The sequence below is a fragment of the Ambystoma mexicanum genome, chromosome 4q, assembly GCF_040938575.1.
Source record: "Ambystoma mexicanum isolate Mex_15411 chromosome 4q, UKY_AmexF1_1, whole genome shotgun sequence".
In the NCBI taxonomy this organism is placed as follows: Eukaryota; Metazoa; Chordata; class Amphibia; order Caudata; family Ambystomatidae; genus Ambystoma; species Ambystoma mexicanum.
In genome coordinates this window covers 775,613,055-775,634,517 of record NC_090928.1, presented here as the reverse complement: position 1 = coordinate 775,634,517, position 21,463 = coordinate 775,613,055, and positions in this window count along the sequence as shown.

Below are 21,463 nucleotides of genomic sequence, written 5' to 3'. Positions count from 1 at the left end.
AGGAGGGGTCACAGGAGAGAGACACGGGGCATGAGCCGGGAGTGGGGGCAGCAGGAGAGAGACACGGTGCATGAGCGGGGGTTGGGGGGTAACAGGAGAAAGACACGGGGCGTGAGCGGGGGTGGGGGGCAACAGCACGGAGACACGGGGCATGAGCGGGGGGTGAGGAGCAACAGCAGGGAGACACGGGACATGAGCAGGAGGGGCAACAGGAGATTGACACGGGCATGAGCGGGGGGTGGGGGGCAACAGGAGAGAGACACGGGTCATGAGCGGGCGGTGGCGGGTAACAGGAGAGAGATACGGGGCATGAGAGGGGGTGGGGGCAACAGGAGAGAGACACAGGGCATGAGAGGGGGTGGGGGGTAACAGGAGAGAGACATGGGGCATGAGCGGAGGGTGGGGGGGCAACAGCAGGGAGACACGGGGCATGAGCGCAGGGTGGGGGCAACAGCAGGGAGACACAGGGCATGGGTGGGGGGTGGGGGAACACGTGGGAGACACTGGGCATGAGCGGGGTGTGGGGGGCAACAGGAGAGAGACATGGGGCATGAGCGGGGGGTGGGGGCAACAGCAGCGAGACATAGGGCATGACTGGGGTGTTGGGGGCAACAGGAGAGAGACACGGGGCATGAGTGGGGGTGGGGGGAACAACAGACACGGGGCATGAGCGGGGGGTGGGGGGCAACAGGAGACTGACACGGGGCATGAGCGGGGGGGTAGGGGGCAACAGGAGAGAGACACAGGCATGAGCGTGGAGTGGGGGGGTACAGGATACAGGACACGGGGCATGAGTGGGGGCAACAGGAGACAGACACGGGGCATGAGCGGGGGTGGGGGGAACAGGAGACAGACACGGGGCATGAGCGGGGGAGTGGGGGGCAACAGGAGAGAGACACGGGGCATGAGCAGGGGATGGGGTGTCAGGAGACAGACACGGGGCATGAGCAGGGGGTGGGGGGCAACAGTAGAGAGAAACGGGCATTAGCGGGGGGTGGGGGGTACAGGAGACAGACACAGGGCATGAGCGGGGGTTGGGGGGCCACAGGAGAGAGACACGGGACATGAGCGGGTGGGGGAACAGGAGACAGACACGGGGCATGAGCGGGGGGCAACAGGAGGCAGACACGGGGCATGAGCAGGGGGTGGGGGGTACAGGAGACAGACACGGGGAATGAGCGGGGGGTGGGGGAACAACAGAGACAGACACAGGGCATGATTGGGGGTGGGGGGCAACAGGAGACAGACGCGGGGCTTGAGCGGGGGGTGGGGGGCAACAGGAGACAGACATGGGGCATGAGCGGGGGGTGGGGGGCAACAGGAGACAGACTTGGGCCATGAGCGGGGGATGGGGGGCAACAGGAGACAGACACGGGGCATGAGCGGGGGGTGGGGGGGAACAGGAGACAGACACGGAGCATGAGCAGGGGGTGGGGAGAACAGGAGACAGACACGGGGCATGAGCGGGGGGGTGGGGGGCAACAAGAGACAGACACGGGGCATGAGCGGGGGGTGGGGAGAACAGACACGGGGCATGAGGGGGGGTGTGGGGCCAACAGGAGACAGACACAGGGCATGAGCGGGGGGTGGCAGGAACAGGAGACAGACACGGGGCATGATCGGGGGATTGTGGGGAACAGGAGATAGCTACGGGGCATGAGCGGGGGTGGGGAGAACAGGAGACAGACACGGGGCATGAGTGGGGGGGTGGGGGGCAACAGGAGACAGACACGGGGCATGAGCAGGGGGGTGGGGGCAACAGGAGACAGACACGGGGCATGAGCGGGGGGGTTGGGGGCAACAGGAGAGAGACACGGGGCATGAGCGCGGAGTGGGGGGTACAGGAGACAGACACGGGGCATGGGTAGAGGCAAGGAGAGAGACACGGGACATGAGCGGGTGGGGGCAACAGGAGACAGACACGGGGCATGAGTGGGGGGTGGGGGTACAGGAGACAGACACGGGGCATGAGCAGGGGGTGGGGGGGCAACAGGAGAGAGACACGGGGCATGAGCGGGGGATGGGGGGAACAGGAGACAGACACGGGGCATGAGCGGGGGTTGGGGGAACAACAGAGACAGACACGGGGCATGAGCGGGGGCTGGTGGGCAACAGGAGACAGACACGGGGCATGAGCAGGGGGTGGGGGGCAACAGAAGACAGACACGGGGCATGAGCAGGGGGTGGGGGGAAACAGGAGACAGACATGGGCCATGAGTGGGGGTGGGGGCAACAGGAGACAGACATGGAGCATGAGCGGGGGTGGGGAGAACAGGAGACAGACACGGGGCATGAGCGGGGGGCAACAAGAGACAGACATGGGGCATGAGCTGGGGTTGGGGGGCAACAGGAGAGACACGGGGCATGAGCGGGGGTGGGAGGAACAGGAGACAGACACAGAGCATGAGCAGGGGGTGGGGAGAACAGGAGACACACACGGGCATGAGCGGGGGGTGGGGTGCAACAGGAGACAGGCACGGGGCATGAGCGGGGGGTGGGGGAACACTAGACAGACACGGGGCATGAGCGGGGGGTGGGGGAACAACAGACATGGGGCATGAGCGGGGGGTGTGGAGAACAGACACGGGGCATGAGCGGGTGGTGTGGGTGCAACAGGAGACAGACACGGGACATGAGCGGGGGGTGGGAGGAACAGGAAACAGACACGGGGCATGAGCGGGGGATGGGGAGAACAGGAGACAGACACAGGGCATGAGTGGGGGGTGCGGGGCAACAGGAGACAGACACGGGGCATAAGCAGGGGGTGGGTGGCAACAGGAGACAGACACGGGGCATGAGCGGGGGTGGGGGGAACAACAGAGACAGACACGGGGCATGAGCGGGGGCTGGGGGGCAACAGGAGACAGACACGGGGCATGAGCAGGGGGTGGGGGGCAACAGAAGACAGACACGGGGCATGAGCAGGGGGTGGGGGGAAACAGGAGACAGACATGGGCCATGAGTGGGGGTGGGGCAACAGGAGACAGACATGGAGCATGAGCGGGGGTTGGGGAGAACAGGAGACAGACACGGGGCATGAGCGGGGGGCAACAAGAGACAGACATGGGGCATGAGCAGGGTTTGGGGGGCAACAGGAGAGACACGGGGCATGAGCAGGGGGTGGGGGCAACAGGAGACAGACACGGGGCATGAGCGGGGGTGGGAGGAACAGGAGACAGACACAGAGCATGAGCAGGGGGTGGGGAGAACAGGAGACACACACGGGCATGAGCGGGGGGTGGGGTGCAACAGGAGATAGGCACGGGGCATGAGCGGGGGGTGGGGGAACACTAGACAGACACGGGGCATGAGCGGGGGGTGGTGGGAACAACAGACATGGGGCATGAGCGGGGGGTGTGGAGAACAGACACGGGGCATGAGCGGGTGGTGAGGGGGCAACAGGAGACAGACACGGGACATGAGCGGGGGGTGGGAGGAACAGGAAACAGACACGGGGCATGAGCGGGGGATGGGGAGAACAGGAGACAGACACGGGGCATGAGTGGGGGGTGCGGGGCAACAGGAGACAGACACGGGGCATAAGCAGGGGGTGGGTGGCAACAGGAGACAGACACGGGGCATGAGCGGGGGGGGCCAACAGGAGAGAGACACGGGGCATGAGCGCGGAGTGGGGGGGTACAGGAGACAGACACAGGGCATGGGTGGGGGCAACAGGAGACAGACACGGGGCATGAGTGGGGGGTGGGGGAACAGGAGACAGACACGGGGCATGAGCGGGGGGGGTGGGGGGAACAGGAGACAAACACGAGGCATGAGCAGGGGAGTGGGGGGCAACAGGAGAGAGACACAGAGCATGAGCAGGGGGTGGGGGGGTCAGGAGACAGACATGGGGCATGAGCGGGGGGTGGGGTGCAACAGGAGACAGACACGGGGCATGAGCGGGGGGTGGGGGAACAGGAGACAGACACGGGGCATGAGCGGGGGGTGGGGGGAACAACAGACATGGGGCATGAGCGGGGGGGGTGGAGAACAGACACGGGGCATGAGCGGGGGGTGTGGGGGGCAACAGGAGACAGACACGGGACATGAGCGGGGGGTGGGAGGAACAGGAAACAGACACGGGGCATGGGCAGGGGATGGGGAGAACAGGAGACAGACACGGGGCATGAGCGGGGGGTGGGGGGCAACAGGAGACAGACACGGGGCATGAGCAGGGGGTGGGTGGCAACAGGAGACAGACACGGGGCATGAGCGGGGGGGTGGGGGCCAACAGGAGAGAGACACGGGCATGAGCGGGGTGTGGGGGGTACAGGAGACAGACACAGGGCATGAGCGGGGGTTGGGGGGCAACAGGAGAGAGACACGGGACATGAGCGGGTGGGGGAACAGGAGACAGACACGGGGCATGAGCGGGGGGCAACAGGAGACATACACGGAGCATGAGCGGGGTGTGGGGGGTACAGGAGACAGACATGGGGCATGAGCGGGGAGTGGGGGGCAACAGGAGAGAGACACGGGGCATGAGCGGGGGTGGGGGGAACAGGAGACAGACACGGGGAATGAGCGGGGGGTGGGGGAACAACAGAGACAGACACAGGGCATGATTGGGGGTGTGGGGCAACAGGAGACAGACACGGGGCATGAGCAGGGGGTGGGGGGCAACAGGAGACAGACACAGGGTATGAGCATCGGGTGGGGGGCAACAGGAGACAGAAATGGGCCATGAGCGGGGGGTGGGGGGCAACAGGAGACAGACACGGGGCATGAGCAGAGGGTGGGGGGCAACAGGAGACAGACACGGGGCAGGGGGTGGGGGGCAACAGGAGACAGACACGGGCCATGAGCGGGGGGTGGGGGGCAACAGGAGACAGACACGGGGCATGAGCGGGGAGTGGGGGGAACAGGAGACAGACACGGAGCATGAGCAGGGGGTGGGGAGAACAGGAGACAGACACGGGGCATGAGCAGGGGGTGGGGGGCAACAGGAGACAGACACGGGGCATGAGCGTGGGGTGGGGGAACAGGAGACAGACACGGGGCATGAGCGGGGTAGGGGGGAACAACAGACACGGGGCATGAGCGGGGTATGGGGAGAACAGACACGGTGCATGAGCCGTGGGGGTGTGGGGGGCAACAGGAGACAGACACGGGGCATGAGCGGGGGGTTGCAGGAACAGGAGACAGACACGGGGCATGAGCAGGGGATGGGGGAACAGGAGACAGATACGGGGCATGAGCTGGGGTGGGGAGAACAGGAGACAGACACGGGGCATGAGCGGGAGGGTGGGGGGCAACAGACATGGGGCATGAGTGGGGGGTGGGGAGAACAGACACGGGGCATGAGCGGGGGGTGTGGGGGGCAACAGGAGACAGACACGGGACATGAGCAGGAGGTGGGAGGAACAGGAGACAGACACGGGGAATGAGTGGGGGATGGGGGAACAAGAGACAAATACGGGGCATGAGCGGGGGTGGGGAGAACAAGAGACAGACACGGGGCATGAGCAGGGGGGTGGAGGGCAACAGGAGACAGACACGGGGCATGAGCGGGGGGTGGGGGGCAACAGGAGACAGACACGGGGCATGAGCGGGGGGTTGGGGGACAACAGGAGAGAGACATGGGGCATGAGCGCGGAGTGGGGGGTACAGGAGACAGACACGGGGCATGGGTGGGGACAACAGGAGACAGACACGGGGCATGAGCAGGGGTGGGGGAACAGGAGACAGACATGGGGCATGAGCGGGGGGGTGGGGGGAACAGGAGACAGACACGGGGCATAAGCGGGGAGTGGGGGGCAACAGGAGAGAGACACGGGGCATGAGCAGGGGGTGGGGGGGTCAGGAGACAGACACGGGGCATGAGCAGGGGGTGGGGGGCAACAGGAGAGAGACACAGGCATGAGCGGGGGGTGGGGGGTACAGGAGACAGACACAAGGCATGAGCGGGGAGTGGGGGGCAACAGGAGAGAGACATGGGGCATGAGCGGGGGTCGGGGGAACAGGAGACAGACACGGGGAATGAGCGGGGGGTGGGGGGAACAACAGAGACAGGGCAGGCATGATTGGGGGTGGGGGGCAACAGGAGACAGACACGGGGCATGAACGGGGGGTGGGGGGCAACAGGAGACAGACACGGGGCATGAGCGGGGGGTAGGGGGCAACAGGAGACAGACACGGGCCATGAGCGGGGGGTGGGGGGCAAAAGGAGACAGACACTGGGCATGAGCTGGGGGTGGGGAGGAACAGGAGACAGACACTGAGCATGAGCAGGGGGTGGGGAGAACAGGAGACAGACACGGGGCATGTGCGGGGGGTGGGGGGCAACAGGAGACAGACACGGGGCATGAGCGTGGGGTGGGGGGAACAGGAGACAGACACGGGGCATGAGCGGGGGTGGGGGGAACAACAGACACGGGGCATGAGTGGGGGGTGCGGAGAACAGACACGGGGCATGAGCGGGAGGGTGTGGGGGGCAACAGGAGACAGACACGGGGCATGAGCGGGGGGTGGCAGGAACAGGAGACAGATACGGGGCATGAGCGGGGGTGGGGAGAACAGGAGACAGACACGGGACATGAGTGGGGGGTGGGGGGCAACAGGAGACAGACACGGGGCATGGGTGGGGGCAACAGGAGACAGACACGGGGCATGAGCGGGGGGTGGGGGAACAGGAGACAGACACAGGCATGATCGGGGGAGTGGGGGGCAACAGGAGAGAGACCACGGGACATGAGCGGGGGTGTAGGGGTCAGGAGACAGACACGGGGCATGAGCAGGGGGTGGGGGCAACAGGAGAGAAACACAGGGCATGAGCGGGGGGGTGGGGGGGTACAGGAGACAGACACAGGGCATGAGCGGGGGGTGGGGGGCAACAGGAGAGAGACACGGGACATGAGCAGGTGGGGGGAACAGGAGACAGGCACGGGGCATGAGCGGGGGGGCAACAGGAGACAGACACGGGGCATGAGCGGGGGGTGGGGGGTACAGGAGACAGACACAGGGCATGAGCAGGGGGTAGGGGCAACAGGAGAGAGACATGGGTCATGAGCGGGGGGTGGGGGGAACAGGAGACAGACACGGGTCATGAGCAGGGGTGGGGGGAACAACAGAGACAGACACGGGGCATGAGCGGGGGGTGGGGGCAACAGAAGACAGACACGGGGCATGAGCAGGGGGTGGGGGGCAACAGGAGACAGACACGGGGCATGAGCAGGGGGTGGGGGGCAACAGGAGACAGACACGGGCCATGAGCGGGGTTGGGGGCAACAGGAGACAGACATGGAGCATGAGCGGGGGGTGGGGAGAACAGGAGACAGACACGGGGCATGAGCGGGGGGTGGGGGGCAACAGGAGACAGACACGGGCCATGAGCGGGGGTGGGGGGCAACAGGAGACAGACATGGAGCATGAGCGGGGGGTGGGGAGAACAGGAGACAGACACGGGGCATGAGCGGGGGGTGGGGGGCAACAGGAGAGACACGGGCATGAGCAGGGGGTGGGGGGCAACAGGAGAGACACGGGGCATTAGCGAGGGGTGGGGGGAACAGGAGACAGACACGGGGCATGAGCGAGGGGTGGGGGGAACAGGAGACAGACACGGGGCATGAGCGGAGGGTGGGGGGAACAACAGACACGGGGCATGAGCGGGGGGTGGGGAGAACAGACACGGGGCATGAGCGGGGGGGTGGGGGCAACAAGAGACAGACACGGGCATGAGCGGGGGGTGGGAGGAACAGGAGACAGACACGGGGCATGAGTGGGGGTTGGGGAGAACAGGAGACAGACACGGGGCACGAGCGGGGGAGTGGGGGGAGGGAGAGAGACACACAGGGCAAGAGCGAGCGGGATTGGGGAGGAGGGAGAGAGACACACGGGGCAAGAGCAGGGGTGGGGGTAGCGAGAGAGACACACGAGGCATGAGCGGGGGGTGGGGAGAACAGGAGACAGACACGGGGCATGAGCGGGGGAGTGGGGGGAGGGAGAGAGACACACGGGGCAAGAGCGGGGGTGGGGAGGAGGGAGAGAGACACGGGACATGAGCGGGTGGGGGAACAGGAGACAGACACGGGGCATGAGCGGGGGGCAACAGGAGACATACACGGAGCATGAGCGGGGTATGGGGGGTACAGGAGACAGACATGGGGCATGAGCGGGGAGTGGGGGGCAACAGGAGAGAGACACGGGGCATGAGCGGGGGTGGGGGGAACAGGAGACAGACACGGGGAATGAGCGGGGGGTGGGGGGAACAACAGAGACAGACACAGGGCATGATTGGGGGTGTGGGGCAACAGGAGACAGACACGGGGCATGAGCGGGGGGTGGGGGCCAACAGGAGACAGACACAGGGCATGAGCATCGGGTGGGGGGCAACAGGAGACAGAAATGGGCCATGAGCGGGGGGTGGGGGGCAACAGGAGACAGACACGGGGCATGAGCGGGGGGTGGGGGGCAACAGGAGACGGACACGGGGCATGAGCAGGGGGTGGGGGGCAACAGGAGACAGACACGGGCCATGAGCGGGTGGTGGGGGGCAACGGGAGACAGACACGGGGCATGAGCGGGGAGTGGGGGGAACAGGAGACAGACACGGAGCATGAGCAGGGGGTGGGGAGAACAGGAGACAGACACGGGGCATGAGCAGGGGGTGGGGGGCAACAGGAGACAGACACGGGGCATGAGCGTGGGGTGGGGGGAACAGGAGACAGACACGGGGCATGAGCGGGGGGCAACAGGAGAGAGACACGGGGCATAAGCGCGGAGTGGGGGGTACAGGAGACAGACACGGGGCATGAGCGGGGGGTGGCAGGAACACGAGACAGACACGGGGCATGAGCGGGGGATTGTGGGGAACAGGAGACAGATACGGGGCATGAGCGGGGGTGTGGAGAACAGGAGACAGACACGGGGCATGAGTGGGGGGGTGGGGGGCAACAGGAGACAGACACGGGGCATGAGCGGGGGGTGGGGGGCAACAGGAGACAGACACGGGGCATGAGCGGGGGGCAACAGGAGAGAGACACGGGGCATAAGCGCGGAGTGGGGGGTACAGGAGACAGACACAGGGCATGAGCGGGGGGTGGGGGAACAGGAGACAGACACAGGCATGAGCGGGGGAGTGGGGGGCAACAGGAGAGAGACACGGGGCATGAGCGGGGGGTGGAGGGGTCAGGAGACAGACACGGGGCATGAGCAGGGGGTGGGGGCAACAGGAGAGAAACACAGGGCATGAGCAGGGGGGTGGGGGGGTACAGGAGACAGACACAGGGCATGAGCGGGGGGTGGGGGGCAACAGGAGAGAGACACGGGACATGAGCGGGTGGGGGGAACAGGAGACAGACACGGGGCATGAGCGGGAGGCAACAGGAGACAGACACGGGGCATGAGCGGGGGGTGGGGGGTACAGGAGACAGACACGGGGCATGAGCAGGGGTGGGGAGAACAGGAGACAGACACGGGGCATGAGTGGGAGGGTGGGGGGCAACAGGAGACAGACACAGGGCATGAGCGGGGGGTGGGGGGCAACAGGAGAGAGACACGGGGCATGAGCGCAGAGTGGGGAGGAACAGTAGACAGACACGGGGCATGGGTGGGGCAACAGGAGACAGACACGGGGCATGAGCAGGGGGTGGGCGGAACAGTAGACAGACACGGGTCATGAGCGGGGGGTGGGGGGAACAGAAGACAGACACAGGGCATGAGCGGGGGTACAGGAGACAGACACGGGGCATGAGCAGGGGGTGGGGGGCAACAGGAGAGAGACACGGGGCATGAGCGGGGGGTGGGGGGGTACAGGAGACAGACACAGGGCATGAGCGGGGGTGGGGGGCAACAGGAGAGAGACACGGGACATGAGCAGGTGGGGGGAACAGGAGACAGACACGGGGCATGAGCGGGGGGTGGGGGGGTACAGGAGACAGACACGGGGCATGAGCGGGGGGTGGGGGGGTACAGGAGACAGACACGGGGCATGAGTGGGGGGCAACAGGAGAGAGACACGGGGCATGAGCGGGGGTTGGGGGGAACCGGAGACAGACACAGGGCATGAGCGGGGGGTGGGGGGAACAACAGAGACAGACACGGGGCATGAGCGGGGGGTGGGGGGGTACAGGAGACAGACATGGGGCATGAGTGGGGGGCAACAGGAAAGAGACACGGGGCATGAGCGGGGGATGGGGGGCAACAGGAGACAGACACAGGGCATGAGCTGGGGTTGCGGGGCAACAGGAGACAGACACGGGGCATGAGCGGGGTGTGGGGGGCAACAGGAGACAGACACGGGGCATGAGCAGGAGGTGGGGGCAACAGGAGACAGACACGGGGCATGAGCGGGGGTGGGGGGAACAGGAGACAGACACGGAGCATGAGCAGGGGGTGGGGAGAACAGGAGACAGACACGGGGCATGAGCGGGGGGTGAGGGGAACAGGAGACAGACACGGGGCATGAGCGGGGGGTGGGGGGAACAACAGACACGGGGCATGAGCGGGGGGTGGGAGAGAACAGACACGGGGCATGAGCGGGGGGTGTGGGGGGCAACAGGAGACAGACACGGGACATGAGCGGGGGTGGGAGGAACAGGAGACAGACACGGGGCATGAGCGGGGGATGGGGGAACAGGAGACAGACACGGGGCATGAGTGGGGGTGGGGGGAACAACAGACACGGGGCATGAGCGGGGGATGGGGAGAACAGACACGGTGCATGAGCCGTGGGGGTGTGGGGGGCAACAGGAGACAGACACGGGGCATGAGCGGGGGGTTGCAGGAACAGGAGACAGACACGGGGCATGAGCGGGGGATGGGGGAACAGGAGACAGATACGGGGCATGAGCTGGGGTGGGGAGAACAGGAGACAGACACGGGGCATGAGCGGGGGGTGGGGGGGCAACAGACACGGGGCATGAGTGGGGGGTGGGGAGAACAGACACGGGGCATGAGCCGGGGGTGTGGGGGGCAACAGGAGACAGACACGGGACATGAGCGGGAGGTGGGAGGAACAGGAGACAGACACGGGGCATGAGCGGGGGATGGGGGAACAGGAGACAGACACGGGGCATGAGTGGGGGTGGGGGGAACAACAGACACGGGGCATGAGCGGGGGATGGGGAGAACAGACACGGTGCATGAGCCGTGGGGGTGTGGGGGGCAACAGGAGACAGACACGGGGCATGAGCGGGGGGTTGCAGGAACAGGAGACAGACACGGGGCATGAGCGGGGGATGGGGGAACAGGAGACAGATACGGGGCATGAGCTGGGGTGGGGAGAACAGGAGACAGACACGGGGCATGAGCGGGGGGGGGTGGGGGGGCAACAGACACGGGGCATGAGTGGGGGGTGGGGAGAACAGACGCGGGGCATGAGCGGGGGGTTTGGGGGGCAACAGGAGACAGACACGGGACATGAGCGGGAGGTGGGAGGAACAGGAGACAGACACGGGGAATGAGTGGGGGATGGGGGGAACAAGAGACAAATACGGGGCATGAGCGGGGGTGGGGAGAACAAGAGACAGACACGGGGCATGAGCAGGGGGGTGGAGGGCAACAGGAGACAGACACGGGGCATGAGCGGGGGGTGGGGGGCAACAGGAGACAGACACGGGGCATGAGCGGGGGGTTGGGGGGCAACAGGAGAGAGACATGGGGCATGAGCGCGGAGTGGGGGGTACAGGAGACAGACACGGGGCATGGGTGGGGACAACAGGAGACAGACACGGGGCATGAGCAGGGGTGTGGGAACAGGAGACAGACATGGGGCATGAGCGGGGGGGTGGGGGGAACAGGAGACAGACATGGGGCATGAGCGGGGAGTGGGGGGCAACAGGAGAGAGACACGGGGCATGAGCAGGGGGTGGGGGGGTCAGGAGACAGACACGGGGCATGAGCAGGGGGTGGGGGGCAACAGGAGAGAGACACAGGCATGAGCGGGGGGTGGGGGGTACAGGAGACAGACACAAGGCATGAGCGGGGAGTGGGGGGCAACAGGAGAGAGACACGGGGCATGAGAGGGGGTCGGGGGAACAGGAGACAGACACGGGGAATGAGCGGGGGGTGGGGGGAACAACAGAGACAGGGCAGGCATGATTGGGGGTGGGGGGCAACAGGAGACAGACACGGGGCATGAACGGGGGGTGGGGGGCAACAGGAGACAGACACGGCGCATGAGCGGGGGGTAGGGGGCAACAGGAGACAGACACGGGCCATGAGCGGGGGGTGGGGGGCAAAAGGAGACAGACACGGGGCATGAGCGGGGGGTGGGGAGGAACAGGAGACAGACACTGAGCATGAGCAGGGGGTGGGGAGAACAGACACGGGGCATGAGCGGGGGGTGTGGGGGGCAACAGGAGACAGACACGGGACATGAGCGGGGGGTGGGAGGAACAGGAGACAGACACGGGGCATGAGCGGGGGTGGGGGGAACAACAGACACGGGGCATGAGCGGGGGTGGGGAGAACAGACACGGGGCATGAGGGGGGGTGTGGGGGCAACAGGAGACAGACACGGGGCATGAGCGGGGGGTGGCAGGAACACGAGACAGACATGGGGCATGAGCGGGGGATTGTGGGGAACAGGAGACAGATACGGGGCATGAGCGGGGGTGTGGAGGACAGGAGACAGACACGGGGCATGAGTGGGGGGGTGGGGGGCAACAGGAGACAGACACGGGGCATGAGCGGGGGGTGGGGGGCAACAGGAGACAGACACGGGGCATGAGCGGGGGGCAACAGGAGAGAGACACGGGGCATAAGCGCGGAGTGGGGGGTACAGGAGACAGACACGGGGCATGGGTGGAGGCAAGGAGACAGACACAGGGCATGAGCGGGGGGTGGGGGAACAGGAGACAGACACAGGCATGAGCGGGGGAGTGGGGGGCAACAGGAGAGAGACACGGGGCATGAGCGGGGGGTGGAGGGGTCAGGAGACAGACACGGGGCATGAGCAGGGGGTGGGGGCAACAGGAGAGAAACACAGGGCATGAGCAGGGGGGTGGGGGGGTACAGGAGACAGACACAGGGCATGAGCGGGGGGTGGGGGGCAACAGGAGAGAGACACGGGACATGAGCGGGTGGGGGAACAGGAGACAGACACGGGGCATGAGCGGGAGGCAACAGGAGACAGACACGGGGCATGAGCGGGGGTGCGGGGTACAGGAGACAGACACGGGGCATGAGCAGGGGTGGGGAGAACAGGAGACAGACACGGGGCATGAGTGGGAGGGTGGGGGGCAACAGGAGACAGACACGGGGCATGAGCGGGGGGTGGGGGGCAACAGGAGAGAGACACGGGGCATGAGCGCAGAGTGGGGAGGAACAGTAGACAGACACGGGGCATGGGTGGGGCAACAGGAGACAGACACGGGGCATGAGCAGGGGGTGGGCGGAACAGTAGACAGACACGGGTCATGAGCGGGGGGTGGGGGGAACAGAAGACAGACACAGGGCATGAGCGGGGGTACAGGAGACAGACACGGGGCATGAGAAGGGGGTGGGGGGCAACAGGAGAGAGACACGGGGCATGAGCGGGGGGGTGGGGGGGTACAGGAGACAGACACGGGGCATGAGCGGGGGTGGGGGGCAACAGGAGAGAGACACGGGACATGAGCAGGTGGGGGGAACAGGAGACACACACGGGGCATGAGCGGGGGGCAAGAGGAGACAGACACGGGGCATGAGCGGGGGGTGGGGGGGTACAGGAGACAGACACGGGGCATGAGCGGGGGGTGGGGGGGTACAGGAGACAGACACGGGGCATGAGTGGGGGGCAACAGGAGAGAGACACGGGGCATGAGTGGGGGGCAACAGGAGAGAGACACGGGGCATGAGCGGGGGATGGGGGGCAACAGGAGACAGACACAGGGCATGAGCTGGGGTTGCGGGGCAACAGGAGACAGACACGGGGCATGAGCGGGGTGTGGGGGGCAACAGGAGACAGACACGGGGCATGAGCAGGAGGTGGGGGCAACAGGAGACAGACACGGGGCATGAGCGGGGGTGGGGGGAACAGGAGACAGACACGGAGCATGAGCAGGGGTGGGGAGAACAGGAGACAGACACGGGGCATGAGCGGGGGGTGAGGGGAACAGGAGACAGACACGGGGCATGAGCGGGGGGTGGGGGGAACAACAGACACGGGGCATGAGCGGGGGGTGGGAGAGAACAGACACGGGGCATGAGCGGGGGGTGTGGGGGGCAACAGGAGACAGACACGGGACATGAGCGGGGGTGGGAGGAACAGGAGACAGACACGGGGCATGAGCGGGGGATGGGGGAACAGGAGACAGACACGGGGCATGAGTGGGGGTGGGGGGAACAACAGACACGGGGCATGAGCGGGGGATGGGGAGAACAGACACGGTGCATGAGCCGTGGGGGTGTGGGGGGCAACAGGAGACAGACACGGGGCATGAGCGGGGGGTTGCAGGAACAGGAGACAGACACGGGGCATGAGCGGGGGATGGGGGAACAGGAGACAGATACGGGGCATGAGCTGGGGTGGGGAGAACAGGAGACAGACACGGGGCATGAGCGGGGGGGTGGGGGGGCAACAGACACGGGGCATGAGTGGGGGGTGGGGAGAACAGACACGGGGCATGAGCGGGGGGTGTGGGGGGCAACAGGAGACAGACACGGGACATGAGCGGGAGGTGGGAGGAACAGGAGACAGACACGGGGCATGAGCGGGGGATGGGGGAACAGGAGACAGACACGGGGCATGAGTGGGGGTGGGGGGAACAACAGACACGGGGCATGAGCGGGGGATGGGGAGAACAGACACGGTGCATGAGCCGTGGGGGTGTGGGGGGCAACAGGAGACAGACACGGGGCATGAGCGGGGGGTTGCAGGAACAGGAGACAGACACGGGGCATGAGCGGGGGATGGGGGAACAGGAGACAGATACGGGGCATGAGCTGGGGTGGGGAGAACAGGAGACAGACACGGGGCATGAGCGGGGGGGTGGGGGGGCAACAGACACGGGGCATGAGTGGGGGGTGGGGAGAACAGACACGGGGCATGAGCGGGGGGTGTGGGGGGCAACAGGAGACAGACACGGGACATGAGCGGGAGGTGGGAGGAACAGGAGACAGACACGGGGAATGAGTGGGGGATGGGGGGAACAAGAGACAAATACGGGGCATGAGCGGGGGTGGGGAGAACAAGAGACAGACACGGGGCATGAGCAGGGGGGTGGAGGGCAACAGGAGACAGACACGGGGCATGAGCGGGGGGTGGGGGGCAACAGGAGAGAGACACGGGACATGAGCGGGTGGGGTGAACAGGAGACAGACACGGGGCATGAGCGGGAGGCAACAGGAGACAGACACGGGGCATGAGCGGGGGGTGCGGGGTACAGGAGACAGACACGGGGCATGAGCAGGGGTGGGGAGAACAGGAGACAGACACGGGGCATGAGTGGGAGGGTGGGGGGCAACAGGAGACAGACACGGGGCATGAGCGGGGGGTGGGGGGCAACAGGAGAGAGACACGGGGCATGAGCGCAGAGTGGGGAGGAACAGTAGACAGACACGGGGCATGGGTGGGGCAACAGGAGACAGACACGGGGCATGAGCAGGGGGTGGGCGGAACAGTAGACAGACACGGGTCATGAGCGGGGGGTGGGGGGAACAGAAGACAGACACAGGGCATGAGCGGGGGTACAGGAGACAGACACGGGGCATGAGCAGGGGGTGGGGGGCAACAGGAGAGAGACACGGGGCATGAGCGGGGGGGTGGGGGGGTACAGGAGACAGACACGGGGCATGAGCGGGGGTGGTGGGCAACAGGAGAGAGACACGGGACATGAGCAGGTGGGGGGAACAGGAGACACACACGGGGCATGAGCGGGGGGCAAGAGGAGACAGACACGGGGCATGAGCGGGGGGTGGGGGGGTACAGGAGACAGACACGGGGCATGAGCGGGGGGTGGGGGGGTACAGGAGACAGACACGGGGCATGAGTGGGGGGCAACAGGAGAGAGACACAGGGGCATGAGCGGGGGTTGGGGGGAACCGGAGACAGACACAGGGCATGAGCGGGGGTGGGGGGAACAACAGAGACAGACACGGGGCATTAGCGGGGGTGGGGGGGTACAGGAGACAGACACGGGGCATGAGTGGGGGGCAACAGGAGAGAGACACGGGGCATGAGCGGGGGATGGGGGCAACAGGAGACAGACACAGGGCATGAGCTGGGGTTGCGGGGCAACAGGAGACAGACACGGGGCATGAGCGGGGTGTGGGGGGCAACAGGAGACAGACACGGGGCATGAGCAGGAGGTGGGGGCAACAGGAGACAGACACGGGGCATGAGCGGGGGTGGGGGGAACAGGAGACAGACACGGAGCATGAGCAGGGGGTGGGGAGAACAGGAGACAGACACGGGGCATGAGCGGGGGGTGAGGGGAACAGGAGACAGACACGGGGCATGAGCGGGGGGTGGGGGGAACAACAGACACGGGGCATGAGCGGGGGGTGGGAGAGAACAGACACGGGGCATGAGCGGGGGGTGTGGAGGGCAACAGGAGACAGACACGGGACATGAGCGGGGGTGGGAGGAACAGGAGACAGACACGGGGCATGAGCGGGGGATGGGGGAACAGGAGACAGACACGGGGCATGAGTGGGGGTGGGGGGAACAACAGACACGGGGCATGAGCGGGGGGTGGGAGGCAACAGGAGACTGACACGGGGCATGAGCGGGGGGGTAGGGGGCAACAGGAGAGAGACACAGGCATGAGCGTGGAGTGGGGGGGTACAGGATACAGGACACGGGGCATGGGTGGGGGCAACAGGAGACAGACACGGGGCATGAGCAGGGGTGGGGGGAACAGGAGACAGACACGGGGCATGAGCGGGGGAGTGGGGGGCAACAGGAGAGAGACACGGGGCATGAGCAGGGGGTGGGGTGTCAGGAGACAGACACGGGGCATGAGCAGGGGGTGGGGGGCAACAGGAGAGAGAAACGGGCATTAGCGGGGGGTGGTGGGTACAGGAGACAGACACAGGGCATGAGCGGGGGTTGGGGGGCCACAGGAGAGAGACACGGGACATGAGCGGGTGGGGGAACAGGAGACAGACACGGGGCATGAGCGGGGGGCAACAGGAGGCAGACACGGGGCATGAGCAGGGGGTGGGGGGTACAGGAGACAGACAAGGGGCATGAGCGGGGAGTGGGGGGCAACAGGAGAGAGACACAGGGCTTGAGCGGGGGGTGGGGGGCAACAGGAGACAGACATGGGGCATGAGCGGGGGGTGGGGGGCAACAGGAGACAGACTTGGGCCATGAGCAGGGGGTGGGGGGCAACAGGAGACAGACACGGGGCATGAGCGGGGGGTGGGGGGGAACAGGAGACAGACACGGAGCATGAGCAGGGGGTGGGGAGAACAGGAGACAGACACGGGGCATGAGCGGGTGGGTGGGGGGCAACAAGAGACAGACACGGGGCATGAGCGGGGGGTGGGGAGAACAGACACGGGGCATGAGGGGGGGTGTGGGGCCAACAGGAGACAGACACAGGGCATGAGCGGGGGGTGGCAGGAACAGGAGACAGACACGGTGCATGATCGGGGGATTGTGGGGAACAGGAGATAGCTACGGGGCATGAGCGGGGGTGGGGAGAACAGGAGACAGACACGGGGCATGAGTGGGGGGGTGGGGGGCAACAGGAGACAGACACGGGGCATGAGCAGGGGGGTGGGGGCAACAGGAGACAGACACGGGGCATGAGCGGGGGGGTTGGGGGCAACAGGAGAGAGACACGGGGCATGAGCGCGGAGTGGGGGGGTACAGGAGACAGACACGGGGCATGGGTAGGGGCAAGGAGAGAGACACGGGACATGAGCGGGTGGGGGCAACAGGAGACAGACACGGGGCATGAGTGGGGGGTGGGGGTACAGGAGACAGACACGGGGCATGAGCAGGGGGTGGGGGGCAACAGGAGAGAGACACGGGGCATGAGCGGGGGATGGGGGGAACAGGAGACAGACACGGGGCATGAGCGGGGGTGGGGGGAACAACAGAGACAGACACGGGGCATGAGCGGGGGCTGGGGGGCAACAGGAGACAGACACGGGGCATGAGCAGGGGGTGGGGGGCAACAGAAGACAGACACGGGGCATGAGCAGGGGGTGGGGGGAAACAGGAGACAGACATGGGCCATGAGTGGGGGTGGGGGCAACAGGAGACAGACATGGAGCATGAGCGGGGGGTGGGGAGAACAGGAGACAGACACGGGGCATGAGCGGGGGGCAACAAGAGACAGACATGGGGCATGAGCAGGGGGTGGGGGGCAACAGGAGAGACACGGGGCATGAGCAGGGGGTGGGGGGCAACAGGAGACAGACACGGGGCATGAGCGGGGGTGGGAGGAACAGGAGACAGACACAGAGCATGAGCAGGGGGTGGGGAGAACAGGAGACACACACGGGCATGAGCGGGGGGTGGGGTGCAACAGGAGACAGGCACGGGGCATGAGCGGAGGGTGGGGGAACACTAGACAGACACGGGGCATGAGCGGGGGGTGGGGGGAACAACAGACATGGGGCATGAGCGGGGGGTGTGGAGAACAGACACGGGGCATGAGCGGTTGGTGTGGGGGCAACAGGAGACAGACACGGGACATGAGCGGGGGGTGGGAGGAACAGGAAACAGACACGGGGCATGAGCGGGGGATGGGGAGAACAGGAGACAGACACGGGGCATGAGTGGGGGGTGCGGGGCAACAGGAGACAGACACGGGGCATAAGCAGGGGGTGGGTGGCAACAGGAGACAGACACGGGGCATGAGCGGGGGGGTGCGGGCCAACAGGAGAGAGACACGGGGCATGAGCGCGGAGTGGGGGGGTACAGGAGACAGACACAGGGCATGGGTGGGGGCAACAGGAGACAGACACGGGGCATGAGCGGGGGGTGGGGGAACAGGAGACAGACACGGGGCATGAGCGGGGGGGTGGGGGGAACAGGAGACAAACACGGGGCATGAGCAGGGGAGTGGGGGGAAACAGGAGAGAGACACAGAGCATGAGCAGGGGGTGGGGGGGTCAGGAGACAGACATGGGGCATGAGCGGGGGGTGGGGTGCAACAGGAGACAGACACGGGGCATGAGTGGGGGGTGGGGGAACAGGAGACAGACACGGGGCATGAGCGGGGGTGGGGGGAACAACAGACATGGGGCATGAGCGGGGGGTGTGGAGAACAGACACGGGGCATGAGCGGGGGGTGTGGGGGGCAACAGGAGACAGACACGGGACATGAGCGGGGGGTGGGAGGAACAGGAAACAGACACGGGGCATGAGCAGGGGATGGGGAGAACAGGAGACAGACACGGGGCATGAGCGGGGGTGGGGGGCAACAGGAGACAGACACGGGGCATGAGCAGGGGGTGGGTGGCAACAGGAGAGAGACACGGGGCATGAGCGGGGGTGGGGGGAACAGGAGACAGACACGGGGAATGAGCGGGGGGTGGGGGGAACAACAGAGATAGACACAGGGCATGATTGGGGGTGTGGGGCAACAGGAGACAGACACGGGGCATGAGCGGGGGGTGGGGGGCAACAGGAGACAGACACAGGGTATGAGCATCGGGTGGGGGGCAACAGGAGACAGAAATGGGCCATGAGCGGGGGGTGGGGGACAACAGGAGACAGACACGGGGCATGAGCGGGGGTGGGGGGCAACAGGAGACAGACACGGGGCATGAGCAGGGGGTGGGGGGCAACAGGAGACAGACACGGGCCATGAGCGGGGGGTGGGGGGCAACAGGAGACAGACACGGGGCATGAGCGGGGAGTGGGGGGAACAGGAGACAGACACGGAGCATGAGCAGGGGGTGGGGAGAACAGGAGACAGACACGGGGCATGAGCAGGGGGTGGGGGGCAACAGGAGACAGACACGGGGCATGAGCGTGGGGTGGGGGGAACAGGAGACAGACACGGGGCATGAGCGGGGTAGGGGGGAACAACAGACACGGGGCATGAGCGGGGGATGGGGAGAACAGACACGGTGCATGAGCCGTGGGGGTGTGGGGGGCAACAGGAGACAGACACGGGGCATGAGCGGGGGGTTGCAGGAACAGGAGACAGACACGGGGCATGAGCGGGGGATGGGGGAACAGGAGACAGATACGGGGCATGAGCTGGGGTGGGGAGAACAGGAGACAGACACGGGGCATGAGCGGGGGGGTGGGGCGCAACAGACATGGGGCATGAGTGGGGGGTGGGGAGAACAGACACGGGGCATGAGCGGTGGGTGTGGGGGGCAACAGCAGACAGACACGGGACATGAGCAGGAGGTGGGAGGAACAGGAGACAGACACGGGGAATGAGTGGGGGATGGGGGAACAAGAGACAAATACGGGGCATGAGCGGGGGTGGGGAGAACAAGAGACAGACACGGGGCATGAGCAGGGGGGTGGAGGGCAACAGGAGACAGACACGGGGCATGAGCGGGGGGTGGGGGGCAACAGGAGAGAGACATGGGGCATGAGCGCGGAGTGGGGGGTACAGGAGACAGACACGGGGCATGGGTGGAGACAACAGGAGACAGACACGGGGCATGAGCAGGGGTGGGGGAACAGGAGACAGACATGGGGCATGAGCGGGGGGGTGGGGGGAACAGGAGACAGACACGGGGCATGAGCGGGGAGTGGGGGGCAACAGGAGAGAGACACGGGGCATGAGCAGGGGGTGGGGGGGTCAGGAGACAGACACGGGGCATGAGCAGGGGGTGGGGGGCAACAGGGGAGAGACACAGGCATGAGCGGGGGGTGGCAGGTACAGGAGACAGACACAAGGCATGAGCGGGGAGTGGGGGGCAACAGGAGAGAGACACGGGGCATGAGCGGGGGTCGGGGGAACAGGAGACAGACACGGGGAATGAGCGGGGGGTGGGGGGAACAACAGAGACAGGGCAGGCATGATTGGGGGTGGGGGGCAACAGGAGACAGACACGGGGCATGAACGGGGGGTGGGGGGCAACAGGAGACAGACACGGGGCATGAGCGGGGGGTAGGGGGCAACAGGAGACAGACACGGGCCATGAGCGGGGGGTGGGGGGAAAAAGGAGACAGACACGGGGCATGAGCGGGGGGTGGGGAGGAACAAGAGACAGACACTGAGCATGAGCAGGTGGTGGGGAGAACAGGAGACAGACACGGGGCATGTGCGGGGGGTGGGGGGCAACAGGAGACAGACACGGGCATGAGCGTGGGGTGGGGGGAACAGGAGACAGACACGGGGCATGAGCGGGGGTGGGGGGAACAACAGACACGGGGCATGAGTGGGGGGTGCGGAGAACAGACACGGGGCATGAGCGGGAGGGTGTGGGGGGCAACAGGAGACAGACACAGGGCATGAGCGGGGGGTGGCAGGAACAGGAGACAGACACGGGGCATGAGCGGGGGATTGTGGCGAACAGGAGACAGATACGGGGCATGAGAGGGGGTGGGGAGAACAGGAGACAGACACGGGACATGAGTGGGGGGGTGGGGGGCAACAGGAGACAGACACGG